Below are 17,625 nucleotides of genomic sequence, written 5' to 3' on the forward strand. Positions count from 1 at the left end.
GCATGTGAATTCTTGGAAGTTGTTTTAAAGCCACTTAATTATTATACTATTGTCATTTTCTTTTATATTTTATATCGCCTTATGTGGAAACATCCGGGAAGGAAATAAGAAATTTTTAAAGGGAGAGACAACATCTGCGGATACCATACTCCACCTCCAAGCCTGTTTTACTCAAAGCAATATCAGCTTGAGAATTCACAGTATTTGGTGAGTGTGGAATAAATTATTTTTTTATTGATGATGTGAGCACGCTGGAAAATTTATGAAGATTGTGTTAGAGTTATATTTTTTGTTCACAATTTTTTGGGACATTGGACTATAATTTGGGACTTTGTTGGACTTACCGTATATATATATTTTTTCACAATTTTAAATTATTATTATTTGCGCTGTGTCACTTTATGAGTTTAGTAATTTTTGAACAGCAGCATTTACTTTGATTTATTGTTTATTTCTTTGGCGCAAGGTTTTCTCATTTATTGTTATCCCAGCTGACTGGCCACCATACTTGCAGGTGCTGGTTGGGTTGAACACCAGCTCACCAGACACATGGAGAACTACAACAAAATGATGTCCATTAGCACACTGCCTCAGCATATAGTGAACTCCTCTTCATAAAAAATGGCTTCAGCTTGGTCTCCTACCCCTCTAACATGTTTCACTCAGTAGGGGCCTCATTTTGCTGTAGATTTATATTTTTTTGCCATAAGTGTGCCATTTAAAAGATTTCCCTTAAATTCCTGTCCCATAGAATAGGGAGCGAGATGAAATATCTCCAAGGATAGCTAAAAGAGAAAGCTGTTTTGGCTGTGCTTCTCCTGTGGATCAAAGAGCCAGCCACTCTCTCCCCCTTCACAGCCCAGTGTTCCAGTGAGCATGGGTGGGGGGGTCTGAGCAAAGAGCAGTGACTGACAGTCACCGCTCTCTGCTCAGAGATTAGTGTGATCTCCGAGTTCTCACCCATAGAGGTGGCGGCGGACCGATGCTGCAATCACCTAGGTAAGTACGATTTAAAAGAAAAAACGAACAAAAAACAAATCCCATACTTCTCTGTTAAATCCTTTCCTTAACACTTGACCCCAATGAAATATTTTCCTTCCATTCGTGGTCTGTTGACAACTTTAGATTTTTCTTTGCTTTCAGCATTTGTGACAGTGGCCACCAGGACAAATATCTGCCTAGTAGGGACTAACGTAGCAATAAAAACTTGACAGATGTTCTAACCCCTGTATCCAAACCTAAAAAAAAGTTTTGACTTTGGACATACTAGAATTCGTAAAAGGGATTATTTATGAACTACAGAAAATTGGATTATTTCAGGGGGGAAAAAAAAAGACCTTTGGTCGCAACTGCACTGCAAAATCTTTATAATTCTGCTTAGCCAGTTTTGCGATCCATGTCCTTCTGCCAGACAGTGCATCTAGGTCAGTGACCTTACTTTTCTTCTTTGGATGGAAAGGGTTAGTTCACCTTTACCTTTCTCTCCCCTGATGCAGTAGCTCTGAGCTCAGCATTTCAGAGCTCTTTTCTGTGACGGTGAAGGTGAGCTATAACACTAGGTCTCTCTTAGCAACATCCTTAGCAACGTCCTAGAAGTTTCCCAGTTAGGATTACTGAGGAATGTGAATGGCCTACACCTATAGCAAGGACATCAATCAACTTTGCTCCACAGTTGTTTTTATCTCCAGACGCCACTTATCTGCATAGGCAGTTTTTTGGTAAAGGTGGACTAACCCTTTAAGCAATACAACTTTGTTACCAGCCCACACTGACACCTCTATGTAAAGCAAGGCAGCCTTATTGGTTCACAGGTCAATCTTTCCTTACCAGGTCTGTTTCCTACTGTGCAAAGGGGATCCTGGAGGCTGATAGAAGGCTGGACTGGGTGCAGAGTGGTCACATGTAAACGTACAATTGCACAGTGTACACTGCTCCCAACGTCTGTCATTATACAGGCCTTTTATCTTGTAACACGTTCCCTGCCAACAATCTGGTGTAAGGGAGAAAAGAGGAAGCTGTGAGTAGACACTAATCAGTGGAGACAACTGAAGCACACATAGCAGCAGTAAGCAGCTCTCCAATCAACAAACATGCAGCCTGTTCATTCTGAGGTATCTACTTTGGTACACTTCAGCATAATGAAATTTGAAATTTAATTTACAAATTAAAGTTGTATATTAAGACAAGCAAAGTCCTGCTTATGATCAGCCTAGAATGATTGGTAAGAAAATACTGTAACAATTGTGATTAAAGTAGCAGAACACAAATTCTATTTTCTCACGCTGTGCACACCCCCTCCACCCTCTAAAGGCTTGTTCACACTTGACTTTATTTCTAACTCTTGCCAAACGCGTCTATAGCATTTGACAGGCGTTAGACAGGCGTTTGGAAAGCATTTTTAACGCTCCCCAAACTCTCCATGCGCGGTTTTGAGGCGTTTGCCAAACGTTAAAACCGAACCACAAATGTTTATAATGAAGTTAAATGGTATTAACGCTCCGCAACCGCACCACAAATGCCTGCCAGGTGTTTGCGGAGCGGCACCATAGACTTGAATGGGAGGCTTCAACTCTTCCTGACTCAACACGAGGCGTCAGTTTTGCCGCAACGCAATGAAACGCTAACGCTTCAGTGTGAACAGCACTGTGTTCTGCCATGTGCACAATTTTCATAGGCACTTGAGAAGCATTAAAAACGCTTCCCAAACGCCTGCCTGACGCCTGCTGACAAAGCTAGAGTGAACTGAGCCTTAGTGTTGTAACCTTGATAATCTGGGGCCCTGTGTTTTAAGCCCCACAAGGAGGGGTGCTGTCTGCATGGAGTTTAAACCCCCCACTATGAGGGGTGCTATCTGCATGGAGTTTGTGTGGGTTTCTCCAATTTCCTCCAAAAACAAGCTGCTCAGTTAGATGACTTGTACTGAAATTGGCCACTGAATGACTATGGTGGGGGCATTACACTGTTCCAGAAGTGTAGGCATTTCTGAGCACTCTAAACAGGTATTCACGCCAAGGAATGTTAGTACAATATGGATACGCTGAATAAATATGTTTGCACATCTAAAACAACAGATGATCACCAGATTTGGCATATGTTTTTATAGAGGTTTTCTCCACTTCCGTGTTCGATTAACACATCACAGTCTAAACAGAAATCCGAGTGTATGACATGTCGGGTTTGTTGTGACACAAAATGAATAGCAGCTGGGAGCACAGGGCATTTGATTGCCTGCATTAAACATTTGATGAACTCCTTTTCAATCTCCAGTTCATTTCCCATTAGATGCAACAAATTGATGTCAACTGAGTTCCATACAACCTCCAGTAAAAGGGATTCATCTGCCCAGTGAGGAGGGAGACCGTGGCCAGAGCAGCTGCTCTTGTGCACATCGATGGTTCGGATTGGGCTCATGTAAGAAAAAGGGAGGGCTGGGGGATCCTGCAGCACAGAAGGTTTTGTACCTGAATACATTCAGGTAAAAAAAAAAAAAAAAAAAAAAAAAACCTTAAAAAGTGTTACTAAACCCAAAAAAGTAAAATCAGTCTGTATATGCAGTAAAGCATGCTTGTTTTTCACTGTGGAACCTAAGGGGTGAATTCTCCGCATTGTGTAAAAAGGATGCTTAATCCGGTCTTCTCTGATCCTTCCCTTCTTCTACATTCCCCAATCCATCTGCTGATAGTACTGAGCATTGGGGGCAAGTTGCACATGCTCAGTTTGGTGTGTATCGCTACAGAGTTTTATTTTCTTGGAAGAGTGCATGTGATCAGCAAACGGCCAATTAGTGTTGTCCAGACAGAGGTTCAGGGGACCTGCAGCATCATAGGACAATCAGAGGAGAATGAAAACTCCTGAAAGCTTTAACCAGTGCTCTGATGGACGCTGATAGAAATCACAAGAGTGCTATATACTGCTGATAAGAAAAGGTATTTAGCAGTTTATATTTACTAAAATAATTGCATTTCCATGTTCTGAGTACTGTGGGAGACTAGATATAGTAAATGCGGGGTCCGGGGAGACCAGATATAGTGAATGCAGGGTCCAGGGAGACCAGATATAGTAAATGCGGGGTCCGGGGAGACCAGATATAGTGAATGCGGGGTCCGGGAAGACCAGATATAGTGAATGCGGGGTCCGGGAAGACCAGATATAGTGAATGCGGGGTCCGGGAAGACCAGATATAGTGAATGCGGGGTCCGGGGAGACCAGATATAGTGAATGCTGGGTCCGGGGAGACCAGATATAATGAAAGCGGGGTCCGGGGAGACCAGATATAGTGAATGCGGGGTCCGGGGAGACCAGATCTAGTGAGTGCAGGGTCCGGGGAGACCAGATATAGTGAGTGCAGGGTCTGGGGAGACCAGATATAGTGAGTGCAGGGTCCGGGGAGACCAGATATAGTGAGTGCAGGGTCCGGGAGACCAGATATAGTGAGTGCAGGGTCTGGGGAGACCAGATATAGTAAGTGCGGGGTCCTGGGAGACCAGATATAGTAAGTGCAGGGTCCTGGGAGACCAGATATAGTGAGTGCGGGGTCCTGGGAGACCAGATATAGTGAGTGCAGGGTCCTGGGAGACCAGATATAGTGAGTGCAGGGTCCTGGGAGACCAGATATAGTGAGTGCAGGGTCCTGGGAGACCAGATATAGTGAGTGCAGGGTCCAGGGAGAGCAGATATAGTGAGTGCAGGGTCCTGGGAGACCAGATATAGTGAGTGCAGGGTCCTGGGAGACCAGATATAGTGAATGCAGGGTCCTGGGAGACCAGATATAGTAAGTGAAGGGTCCTGGGAGACCAGACATAGTGAATGCAGGGTCCTAGGAGACCAGATATAGTGAATGCAGGGTCCTGGGAGACCAGATATAGTAAGTGAAGGGTCCTGGGAGACCAGACATAGTGAATGCAGGGTCCTAGGAGACCAGACATAGTGAATGCAGGGTCCTGGGAGACCAGATATAGTGAGTGCAAGGACCGGGGAGACCAGATATAGTGAATGCAGGGTCCTGGGAGACCAGATATAGTGAGTGCAGGGTCCTGGGAAACCAGATATAATGAATGCAGGGTCCTGGGAGACCAGATATAGTGGGTGCAGGGTCCGGGGAGACCAGATATAGTGAGTGCAGGGTCCTGGGAGACCAGATATAGTGAGTGCAGGGTCCGGGGAGACCAGATATAGTGAGTGCAGGGTCCGGGGAGACCAGGTATAGTGAGTGGAGGGTCCTGGGAGACCAGGTATAGTGAGTGCAGGGTCCGGGGAGACCAGATATAGTGAGTGCAGGGTCCGGGGAGACCAGATATAGTGAGTGCAGGGTCCTGGGTTTAGTAACACTTTAAGGCTTAGAAACACTTTAAGCCCTACTAAACACTGCAGCGCTCTGACAATGGTCTGAGTTGACTGCATATATAGATAGCACTGAGAATGACTGGTTTCTGGGTTTCCAAATTGATTCAGGCGACCTAATTACACAGAGCCTATTATCCATACATAAAAGTGTCCATGCTGAAAGAGTGATAAAGCACAACACAATGACTTTATTGCCGAAGCTCATTTTATATAGCTAAATCATCAGTATTGCCAATAACCCATCTCATTTTCTCCTGCTGTTCTGTGAGAGCAATATTGGTATTCTCTCTATCCATTAATATTTCCTGTTTGATGTCTGAGAACATGTGCATGCTCCCAGCTTCTAATTTCCTCTGAGATTGACCAAGCACACTTGAAGGACGCCAAAAATGATCTCCTCACTCAAAAAAAAAAACAAAAAAAACTGCAGGCAATTTGTATCTCACCTACCATGCCACTATTTTTTGTTGTTTTCAGAGTTACAAGGGCCAAGAATCCCTGAATTTACCTGACACCTTTCCCGGAGTTTCATTATTACAGGTACTTATAGTCATGGCCAAAAATATTGGCACCCCAATCTGTCCAATATTGCACCATTTCACCCAGAACATTACTGCAATTACAAATGTTTAGGCATTCTTGTGTTTATTTCTTTTGTTTGTATTGGTATGACACAAAAAAGTGGGAGGAACAAAAAGCCAAATCTGACACATGCCAAGCAAAACACAAAAATAGACTGGACAAAATTATTGGCCCCTTCTCAACATTGTAAGCAACATTTGCATTCCAAGTTTGTGATAATCCAGTAATTTGTAATTAAACGCACCTGTATCAGTTAACAAATCTTAATATTTCTGTGTCCACTGTGCGCAACATTGTCAAGAAGTTTACAGCCCATGCCACTGTAGCTAGTCTCCCTGGACGTGGATGAAAGAGAAAAACTTCATCAAAGATTGCAACAAAGGACTATTCGAATGGCGGATAAAGAACTTCGATCAACTTCCAGAAAAACTCAAGATGACCACCAGGTACTGGGTACAACTGTGTCACACTATACATCGCCATCTGAATGAAAAGGGATGCTATGGTAGCAAACCCAAGAGGACCCCACTGCTGACACAGAAACATAAAAAAGCCAGATTGCAAAACTTACCTGAGGAAGCCAAAATCCTTTTGGGAGACCGTGCTGTGGACAGACTGAACAAAATTACAGCTTTTTGATAAAACCCATCATTCTGTTTTCAGAAAAAGAAATGAGGCCTTAAAAGAAAAGAATACAGTCCCTACAGTCAAACATGGTGGAGGTTCACTGATGTTTTGGGGTTGCTTTGCTGTTTCAGGCACTGGATGTCTTGACTGTATGCATGGCATTATGAAATCTGAAGACTTCCAAAGAATTCTGGGTGCAATTTAGGGCCCAGTGTCAGAAAGTTGGGTCTCCTCCAGAGGTCATGGCTTTTACAGCAGGACAATGACCCAAAGCACACGTCAAAAAGCACCCAGAAATGGCTTCAGACAAAGCGCTGGAGAGTACTGAACTAGCAATAGGTCCAGATCTCAATCCCATAGAGTACCTGTGGAGAGATCTCAAAACAGCAGTTGGGAAAAGGAACCCTTCCAATCTGACAGACCTGGAGCAGTTGGCGAAAGAAGAGTGGTCCAAAATTCCAGAAGAGAGGTGTAAGAGACTCATTGATGGTTGCAGGAAGTGATTTATTTCAGTTAGTTTTTCCAAGGGAAGTGCTACCAAGTAAGTTGAGGGTGCCAATCATTTTGTCCAGTCCATTTTTGGAGTTTTGGGTGGAATGTGTCAGATTTGGCTTTTTATTTCTCCACTTTTTTGTGTCATACCAATACAAACAATAGAAATAAACATGAAAATGACTAAACATTTGCAATTACAACAATTTTCTGGGTGAAGTAGTGCATTATCTGACAGAATTGCAGGGGTGCCAATATTTTTGGCCATGACTGTATATAGCACTGCCAATTTATGCAGCACTTTACATATAGTGTACATCCACATCAGTACCTGCCCTCAAGGAATGTACAATCTAAGGTCCCTAACTCACATTCATACATACATATACTAGGGCCAATTTAGACAGGATCCAATTAACCTACCAGCATGTCTTTGGAGTGTGGGAGGAAACCAGAGTAGCCAGAGGAAACCCACACAGGCACAGAACGTGCAAACTCCAGGCAGGTGGTGCTGTGGTTGGGATTCAAACCAATGACCCTAGTACTGCCAGGTGGAAGTGCTAACCATTTAGCCACTGTGGCCTTCACACATACATGAGCTTAGTGAACATGCCATTCCAAAACCATGGGCATTAACATGGACTGGGTCCCTCTTTGCAGCTTTAACAGCCTCCACTCTTCTGGGAAGGCGTTCCCAAAGACTTTGGAGTGTGTCCGTGGAAATTTGTAGCTGGAGGAAACCCACACAGGCACAGGGAGAACATGCAAACTCCAGGCAGGTAGTGCTGTGGTTGGGATGCAAACTAATGACCCGAGTACTGCTAGGCAGATGTGCTAACCACTTAGCCACTGTCTGGTTGAATGTCCTTCCAACAGGCAATGTTTTTCCTTCCAACAACCCCAACATCACAATTGTGTCCAGCAGCGATATAGAGGCTAGGGGATGGAACCATATCATTTGGTAAGAGACCTAAAATACAACGCTCCTAAAATGTGAGAAATGAAGAGGGCACCACAGCTCATGAAGAGTGAAGGTCTGCAGTGGTGGGACAGGTAATCATCATCATCAAAGGGTAGCATTTATAATTTATGGATGGGGTGCTTTCAAATCAAATATTTTACACAGATAGTTGCTAGACAAATATTTGCCTAGATTGATGGTGTCATTAGAGGATGAGGTCACTTACATGTATCCTGACTCAGGCAGTATAGCTGTCATCAGACCAGTATTTATCCTCATCCTGCAATTTTATGGCTGCCCTCTCCAGCCATCTGGCCATTCAGTCATCTTTCATCTGTTTGTGTCATTTCAATTTCTAAATGTCTGCTAAATAATATTTATTTTATTTATTACAGGTACTTATATAGCGCCGTCAATTTACGCAGCGCTTTACACATATATTATATATTCACATCAGTCCCTAACCCTCAAGGGGCGTACAATCTGAGGGCCCTAACTTGCATTCATACATACACATACTAGGGCCAATTTAGACAGGAGCCAATTAACCTAGCAGCATGTCTTTGGAGTGTGGGAGGAAACCGGAGTACCCGGAGGAAACCCACGCATATGTCTGGTTGGCCTAAGGAGGATGTCGCTTTTGAAAAATCTCCTTAGTCACGTTTATGTAAGTTTGACATTTCTAATATACTTTAATTTCTACAAATTGCTAATTTTAGAATGAGCTCTTTAACAGTTGGCCTGACCCTCTGCAAGTCCAGTTTTACAACACCCTCCTACATGCTTGGTCTACATTGGCCTTTCTTATAACCTTCCTAAAGCTTCTGACCTTCATGACTTCCACTCTTCCTAATATCGGCTTGAAGTATCAAATACAATAACCACAGATACACATCACTACTATGACCATCCTGTTGTCCTATAATAATATTAGTAAAAAAGCCTTCCAATACTCATCTGTGCTGCAGAACACACTCCAAGGTCATAAAGTAGACAGTTAGGCCATCATATGTCTAGGCATCTGGTCACACAATCTTTGCTGAAGGGGGTCACCATACACTTATGCAGGCCATAGACTGGTCGAAAAACCAGCCATTTAAAAAAAAAAAAAAAACGAAAAATCAATAGGCCGACATTACCACCAATGCCAAAAAAAAAACAAAAAAAAAGGCAGATTTTCGTCCCATCTACGGCCAGCATTCAATTACTTCTGTCCCTGCAGAGAGCTCTGCTATTATATTTGACATGAAAAAGTATTGTGGTTGCAACATTGTATCTATTTGTATCCATTTCGGATACAGATGCTTTTATTCGGATACAAATAGATACATTGTTGCAACCACAATACTTTTTCATGTCAAATATAATAGCGGACTGGAATTCTTATTCTCTTCTTTTTCTTCTTCTTGCAGGTCACGGCTCATGCGCAGATTTTTTTATCAGTAAAAAGATTGGCCGATTTGCCCATCATTGCCGGGAAAATTGGCCGATTGGCATAAATGCAGGCCATAGACAGGTCGAAAATCGGCCGATTTTTCAGCTGAAAAAATTAAAAAAAAAAAAAACACACAAATCGGCCGATTTTCGCACCGTTAGTGGGTTCGTTATTGGTCGGCCATTTTTCAGGATTTTGCCACTTTTTTTTTTTTTAATCTGTGAAGTTGGAAAAAAATGGGCAAGAAGAAGAAAAAGAAGAATTCCAGTCCGCTATTATATTTGACATGAAAAAGTATTGCGGTTGCAACAATGTATCTATTTGTATCCGAATAAAACCATCTGTATCCGAAATGGATACAAATAGATACATTGTTGCAACCGCAATACTTTTTCATGTCAAATATAATAGCAGAGCTCTCTGCAGGGACAGAAGTAATTAAATGCCGGCCGTAGACGGGGCGAAAATCAGCAGATTTTTTTTACCGTTGGTGGTAACATCGGCCTATGGAACAACCGATTTTTCGTTTTTTTTTTTTTAAAACGGCTGGTTTTTGACCAGTCTATGGCCTCCATAAGGCTGGCCATATATTGAGTTTTTTTTTCCCAGCCAGTGGGCTGAACGAAAAGAGAAACTAAACAGATTCCTCCATTCACACAAACAAGGTTGATGTAGGAATCCACCCTGCTAAAGCAATGTATTTTGACAGCAGCCCCCGCTACTGTCAGAATAAACAGATCTGTGATTGCAGTCGCTGATCGTGGGAACATTTTTCCACCCATGGCTTAGCCATAAGCTGATTAAATAATTGACTTTTGTCAAGTGGAGGGAGGTCACACACTGAGCGAAAGTGACGTAGTCCCTACTGGACCAGCCAAACCTCAATCAGTGTACAGCCAGCTTAAGTTTCTGAATAACTGTCTCCAACTAACTGTCATTTTCCCAATCATCTTTACCAAGATAAAAGGACCAGATACCCAATCCTAATTGTACAATAGGAAAAACCAGCTGTGGTGAAGACATCGCTGGACCGAGGGACAGGTAAGTGGCTGTATTTTAAAAGTCGGCAGATACAGTTTTTGTAGCTGCTTTTTTTTTTTTTTCTTTTAGGTGGAACTCCGCTTTAACTACACGTCTGCTTCAAGAAAAGAGGCAAAGAGGATGCTGGAAAACCTTGCTGTGAGCAGGCCCAATTATTTCCTGATCTATGAAGCAAAAAGACGTACCATAAATGCGCAAGCAATAGCAAGCATTCTTGTTTACGTTCCCACTCATGAATGTGGGAACATACATAACGGCTGGTGTCAGAGCTCAGAGGGAGTGATGATTTCACCTCTCCATCATGTAATTGCATCTTAGGAGGAGGACATCTGCTCTCCCATACATAGGAGAACCAGGCATTTTCCACTGGTAATCACAGAGGGAGGAGGAATGATGAGTACAAGCAGAATCCAAGGATGGCCATACTAATGAACTGGCCAAAATCTGTGTAGTGGGTGGCCCCGTCGACTGCTCTCACCCAACATACTTTGAAAACACAGAGAACTGTTGGTGGAACAGCGCTGCATACATTCAGGTACAGGGGCGGACTGATCATTTGGAAACCGTACCAGTAATATTGAATCTACCAGTTGGACTTCCTTTGGAGTCCTGGGCATGGAGTACCAACAGGGGCAGACTGACCATTTGGAAACTCGGGCACTGCCCGAGGGCCCGGGGTCAGTAGAGGGCCCCATGAGATGCCCCTGGTACCTTTTTCATAGGCTTTTTTGAGTTTGGGCAAGGACACAGGGTCCCCATGATCCCCTATTGCCCGGAGGCCCCATGAGTTGTCAGTCCGCCCCTGTTCAGGTATTGTAACAGTGATGCCGCAGCGGGAGAGGAGTCCATCCACACTGTTTAGCATGGAGGGAGAAACCTATGTGTGTATGGCCAGCTTAACCCCTTCGTGCCTGAGGGTAAAGCAAATATTAACGCCCAAGCACAATTTTGCAACTTTGACATGCGTTAGCAAAACCGTACATATCATCACAACTACTTTGTGCATCCAGGTGGATTATACCTTGTTTTTTTCAGGACAAATTGGGATTTCATTTTGCAGTGAATGGTAATGGACATCTGCTGATTGTTTTTTAATATTAAAGGAAAACTGGCCCAAAATAGTAAAAAAAAAATATTTTATAAATTTAGTTGTATACTTCTTGCTACTACCATAACCTACCACCAAAGAACAGACCAAAATAATTTCTCCTGCACCTGACGATCGCAGCGATGTCTATGTTACTTGTTGTTTGTACCCAAAGTACAGCCCAGAAATAATAGTGCACAATTTGCGTTTTTTTAATCCTGCCACTAACTGATACTAATTTAAAGATTAAAAAAAAAAAAAAAAAAACCCTGACCAAAAAAACTGACCCTGACCTTTGACCCTGACCCAAACACTAACCATGGCACAGACCCAGATCAAACCTTGATCTAGGTATTTTTGTTTATTTTTTTTATTATTATTTTTATATTTATTTATTTTTTACACACTTGTGTTTTTTTACAATGTATCTCTCTCCTTCATTTAGAGAGAGAAAACAAGGGGGGAGGGATTCACAGTGACTGATCACTGTGATATCCAATAAGAGGCTTTCACAGCGATCCTGTTACCTGGAATCGGGACCCAGGGCTCTCAGTGACACCCCAGTCTTTGTGCTGGGAGCAGCGCACTCCCGGCACAAAGACATGTACACAAATTAGCGGCCCCACAGAAAAAAAGCCCAGTTCTGTGAGGCCACTAATTTGCGTGTGGTTGGCGTCAAGGGGTTAAAGTGACATTAAACTCAAGTTATTAAAAACTATCAATAAATGCTGTATTACATGCGGTTTATACTCACTCAGTCAAAACTGGATTCTGAAGAAAACAGGTTGATCCTGCTGTTCTCTGTCTCCCTCTCCTGTCCATGTCCCCACTGCAGTTGGGGATATTGCAGAGCAGTGTTGGCATCTAGTGCACATGTTCAGTTTTCAGTGTATTTATATCCTGAGCATTTCCTTCCTATCACATCTGAGAAGCCCAAGTAACTATCGAGTCACACATGTGGGTGTATACAGTCATTAATGACAGCCCACTCCCTCCCTCTTCCTCCATGTCCACTAACCAGCTAAACACAATGGGGGTAATGGGATATTACATCTTGATTGATGGAGGCTTCACCTCCCTGTCATTCTAAGATACAGGCTGGAGGGGTGTGATACAGCCTTTGACTGGCAGAAACCTGCCCACACCATGTTATTGCCTAATAAGTTAGAAAGATTTGATTTTAAATATATATTTGTATTATAATTTAAAACAGTTTATTGATATTTAAATTTTAGTCTGTATCCCAAAGCATGGATTTTTTTTTAACATGTGACCAGCAGCAAAGGACTAGAAGCTCCTCCCACTGATGTTTCCCTGCAGACAGTCGGGGAAAGAACTGGGTCATGTGACAGCTGTTTATCAATTGGGCAAAAAAAAGTACCTAGATGTATTTTTTAATAAAGAATTGCAGTGCCATCATCCACATACAGAAAGATAAGGGACAATGTAAATGTAACAATGTGTGTTTAGTATCACTTTAAAGTGGTCTTTGGGGTGGGGGGTGCTTTGCACAATTATTGCCACTTAACTCTGCATGAGGAAGGCGACAAGGTCTCTTATCCTATATATTAGCAGTTTACAATAGCCATGTCTCGATCAGTTACTTTCCTTGTGATAATTGCATAAATTATGAACAATTTAGAAAAAGGTTAGGACAAACCAAATGTAAATCACTCTTATCAATGTGTCTAATCCCAGACAGATGTTCTGCCATTCAGAACACCCCACCCTCATTAGTTGTCATTGTATTCCTTTTTCTCTGCAGATCACCAAGGCAGATGGCACAAATGCTCCAGCATAAAAATCAAAGAACTTCCTATTGTCTTCAGATTGACACTAATCTCAAACAGTAGCAAACAGTTGTCAGCTGTGGAGGAAATGTGATTTCTGTGTCATTCTCATTCTGCACGGCAGGCAAGCAACACAGCAGGCATAAAGACATAGGAGCCGGAATATTCCATAAACGACCTTGTTTCTTGTCTTTTATGAGCCACTTCAAAGAAAGGCGCCTTGCTAGTGGGAAAAAAGTCTAACATCCTGAGCCATGTAATGTAATATGGATTACTGGCAAAATGTGACCTAGGCGCCCGTGATAACGCACGGCTTTTTCTGTAAAAGATCCATTTGTGATGAATTATTATCACAAGGTTAGTGAATCAAATGGTTTAAATAGAGCTTCTCGACAGTTTGTTATTATGTAGACTCGGGAGATACGGAGCAAGAGGGAGAGAAAGTTACAGCTACAGAGAGATGTATGAGTGAGTGGGAGGGAGCGAGAATCAGAAAGGACTGGAAGAAGGATAATTAGAAGAGTGGTGATAAAGGAAGAGAAAGGTGGAGAAGGAATGGCTGACCATAGATGGTCAAGTATCCCCTTGAGATATCTGAATTGGGATCCACCACAATAAAAGACCAGTTGCTCAAAACCACTTAAAGGGATACAAAACGGTAGATTTGTTTTTTTATGTTATACTTACCTGTTCTGTGCAATAGTTTTGCACAGAGCAGCCCCATTCCATCTATTCTCAGTCCCCCCAACCCGCCCTCCTGCCAAGTGCTTGCTATGGGGGCACTTATGCGTCCTCACTCCTGAGCCCGGCTCTCTGTGTCCATAAGACACGGAGTGAGGCTCGGTCCTGCTCCCGCTTCCTCCACCCTCCGTGGCTGTGGCTGACAACAGTGAGAGCCAATGGCTCCCGCTGCTGCTAACCCAATGAAGAGAGAGAGAGTCGTGAGAACCACTGCTCTCGTGCACAGCACTGGATCAAGATCGAGCTCAAGTATTAAGATGGGCTGGGGGGAGCTGCATACAATGCATGAAGGTAAAAAACCTTCAGCCTTTAACCCCTTTGCGCTGGCGCCTCCTGGTCCTTCAAAAGTTTCTAAAGCTGGGGCGGGGTTTTAGGGTCATGTGACCGCCATGATTCGCTGTCACATGATCGGAAAAGGCCCTGATCGCAAGGGGAGATCGGGACCTTTCCGTGAGTCACGGACATATGTGCTGGGAGCGCTCTCAGCACATATGTATTTTCAAATTATACACAAATATGCGGCCGCTCGGCGTTAAGGCTCAGAGGCCGCATATTTACGTGCGCTCGGCGTCTAGGGGTTAGGCTCAGTTCACACTAGCAAACTGCAAAGTTGCCCAATTTCCTGTGCGACTTTGGAGTACAGCAACTTTGATATGACATTACACTCTATGGACTTAAGTCGCACCAAAGTAGTACAATCACCTTTTCAAAATCGCACAGATATGAACGAATGCCTTTGAAAATAATGGGCTGCGACTTGTCGTGTCCAAAGTTTATTAATTTATTTATTACAGGTACTTATATAGCGCTGTCAATTTACGCAGCACTTTACATATATATTATACATTCTGATCAGTCCCATCAGTTCACCTTTCAAACATGTTACATGTTCCACCCGTTTTTAGGGTGGAGCATGTAACATGTTCCCATAGCTGCAGCCATGCCCGCCCCCCCCCCCCCCCCACTCCCTCGGACAGATAGTATGAGGAAACTTCTCCCCATACTATCTGTCATATTTGAAAACAGCATGGCCGTGCGGAACTCTGACCACACAGCCGCATCATTTATTCACGGACTTCTGTGAATGAATGAACTGCAAGTCCCATCAACCATAGCGGCTGTCGGCTTGTAGTTTTCAATGAACTACCACAGCGCTGTGGAGCTCTATGGTAGTTCATTGAATCTTCTTGTAAGAATATCTGCTTAACCGTGCATCCCATACAGCAAGCAGATATTCTGACAGGTCTGCAGCAGACCTGCATGGCATCAGCGATCTACTGATCACTGATGCAATGCTTTACAGGCTCCTTTGGACAAAAATAATAAATGCACATTTTTTACCTGCAAATGTAAGGAGCTTAAAATTTAAAGGTCTTTGGAGTGTGGGAGGAAACCGGAGTACCTAGAGGAAACCCACGCAGGCACAGAGAGAACAAGCAAACTCCAGGCAGGTAGTGCCGTGGTTGGGATTCAAACCAACAACCCTAATGCTGCTAGGCAGAAGTCGCACAAGTGTGAATGGAGCCTTAGGCTGCCCATACACTATACAATTTTCTGTCCAATTTTCTTTAGATTCACCTTCAACTATGTAGTGTAAGGGCCTGCCTAATTGCATACAAATGAAAATGTTGTTTAGGTTTCACCTCCTATTATATGGTTTTGGTAAATCTAAAGCAAAATTCTCAAGAAAATTTCCATTCAGCCAGCAGGACACTGCCTCCAACTTGCCTGCATAAAGCAGACCGTTACAAAGCTGGAGGAAGTGTCAATAAACTAAGAGGGTTCTCATCAGAGCTCCCGCAGTTCACTGAGAATTGGAAGCCACCTGCCATGGTGGAAGATGGGACTTGTAGTCCATTCACTCACAGATTGCTGTGAATGGCATGGCTGTGTGGGCAGAGATCCATGCTGTTTTTGAAAGGTGACAGAGGGTGGAGGGAGAGGATCCCTTGCCTGCTGTCACATAGAGGGGGCAGACCTGGAGCATGTATCATGCTCCAAAAAGCTGAACTCATCTTTTAAAGTCGTCACCGCTGAAAGAGTCAGGGCTCATGTACACTGCCGCTGCTAAACTGACGTTCAGGAGCTGTTGAGCGTTTTTTTAGCAGCCCCTGAACTCTCCTTTATGTTTTCCTATGTGTCCATGTACACTATGTCATATACAGTCATTTACTGGCAGTTGAGTTTACAGTCTTTTTTTGAATGCACCAAATTTGCGTTCAGGAGTAGATTTTACTGCGTTTCAAACGCAGTTAACCACGTTTATAAGCTTTTGCGTTTAGAAGCATTTTTTAATCGTTCCATGTCCAGTTGCTGTCCAGAGCCTTTTTTCATCATCAGAAATGCATGCAAAGCATTTTCCATGTATTCAAATGGACCCAGTACACCAGCACAGTCAGTTCCAGGTTTCGCGTGAAGGAAAAAATGGTAGAACGTGCTGCATTATTCTCATGATGTGATTCATAGTGAATACAACCAGAAAAGACAGGGAATCTCAACACATACTGCTCTCTCTGCTTCTGCTCTCTCTATTCCTCTCAAAATGTCTGTAATAGTTAATTATTTATGGTTTTTCAGTGCATTGTGGGCTTTTGGGAGGGTCTTCTGAGGTTATCTTTTAAAAGCGCTTCTAAACACAAACGCACATAAACGCGGTATGCAAACGCAGCTAAACTGACGTTTTTTAACCTACGTTTTTCAGCAGTCAGTTTCCATCGTTCAGAAGAGTTTTCTAAACTCCCCGTGTACATGAGCCCTTAGATGCATGCACTGTGTCTACAATTATATATTATGTCCTGGAAGATTTACATTGCTGTTTGAAAATGTCAAATTGCTTGTAATAAAGAAGATGTGGATTGTAAATGTATGTATATTTATTGGTTGCTGTAAGATCCGTCACTACCTCCCAGACTTCCCAAAGAAAAGTTGTGCAGTCGGCACAATCCTCCCCAGTCTATTTTCTTTCAGGTGTCTCCTATCATATACATTAGCAAAGAAGCCTCTTGGAATCTGGATAATATCAGATGTACCTCTATCTGAGCCAGCCAGCACATTCTGCATTTACTGACTGCCGGCTAATGGAAATGGAGATGTTCTCTGCAAAGAATCACACGAGAAGCGCTCTGATCACCGGAGCCCTAAGAGCAACCCCTGAATGTAAGGAGTGCAATCTACATTCCAATGCCTTTTTATTAGATTGGCTATTCGTCAGGCATTTAAAGCTGAACTCCAGGCAAACAGATAAATACATGAACTATTTTATCTGCTAAAGGATTTGTAATGCTTTGTAATCCAGCCCGACAGTATAGTGAAGTAAGGATTCGTTCGCACGGGTGGTAGATGCCCTCCGAAAAGCTATCCATAATGGATCACCTTTCAAGAAGTACAGTTGCCAGCCTGATGATGTTTTTTTTTACCAGTAGGGATTTTACATTGAAAGTGGAACTAAACCCATTGATTTAACAGTTTCCAGGAACAGACATAGTTACTAACCTTCGGACAGTTGTCAATTTTTGAACAATTGATT

The 17,625-nt window shown here is 43.1% G+C and overlaps 1 protein-coding gene across 3 annotated transcripts in view; it reads right to left on the reverse strand.

Annotated features, from left to right (window-relative positions):
- Nucleotides 1-17,625, reverse strand: part of MPP7 (MAGUK p55 scaffold protein 7) — a 525,083-nt gene that overhangs the window by 474,974 nt on the left and 32,484 nt on the right. For 2 of the 3 annotated variants that reach the window (XM_089693825.1, XM_089693827.1), the window contains exon 2: nt 1,828-1,990. The exons of the other annotated variant lie outside the window; for it this stretch is intronic. The gene's annotated coding sequence lies outside the window, so the exon portion shown is untranslated. The remainder of the gene's footprint in view (nt 1-1,827; nt 1,991-17,625) is intronic. 3 annotated transcript variants of the gene reach the window in all.

The sequence above is a fragment of the Staurois parvus genome, unplaced genomic scaffold (assembly GCF_062004578.1).
Source record: "Staurois parvus isolate SC_StPar_1 unplaced genomic scaffold, SC_StPar_1.0 ptg000636l, whole genome shotgun sequence".
NCBI classification, from domain to species: domain Eukaryota; kingdom Metazoa; phylum Chordata; class Amphibia; order Anura; family Ranidae; genus Staurois; species Staurois parvus.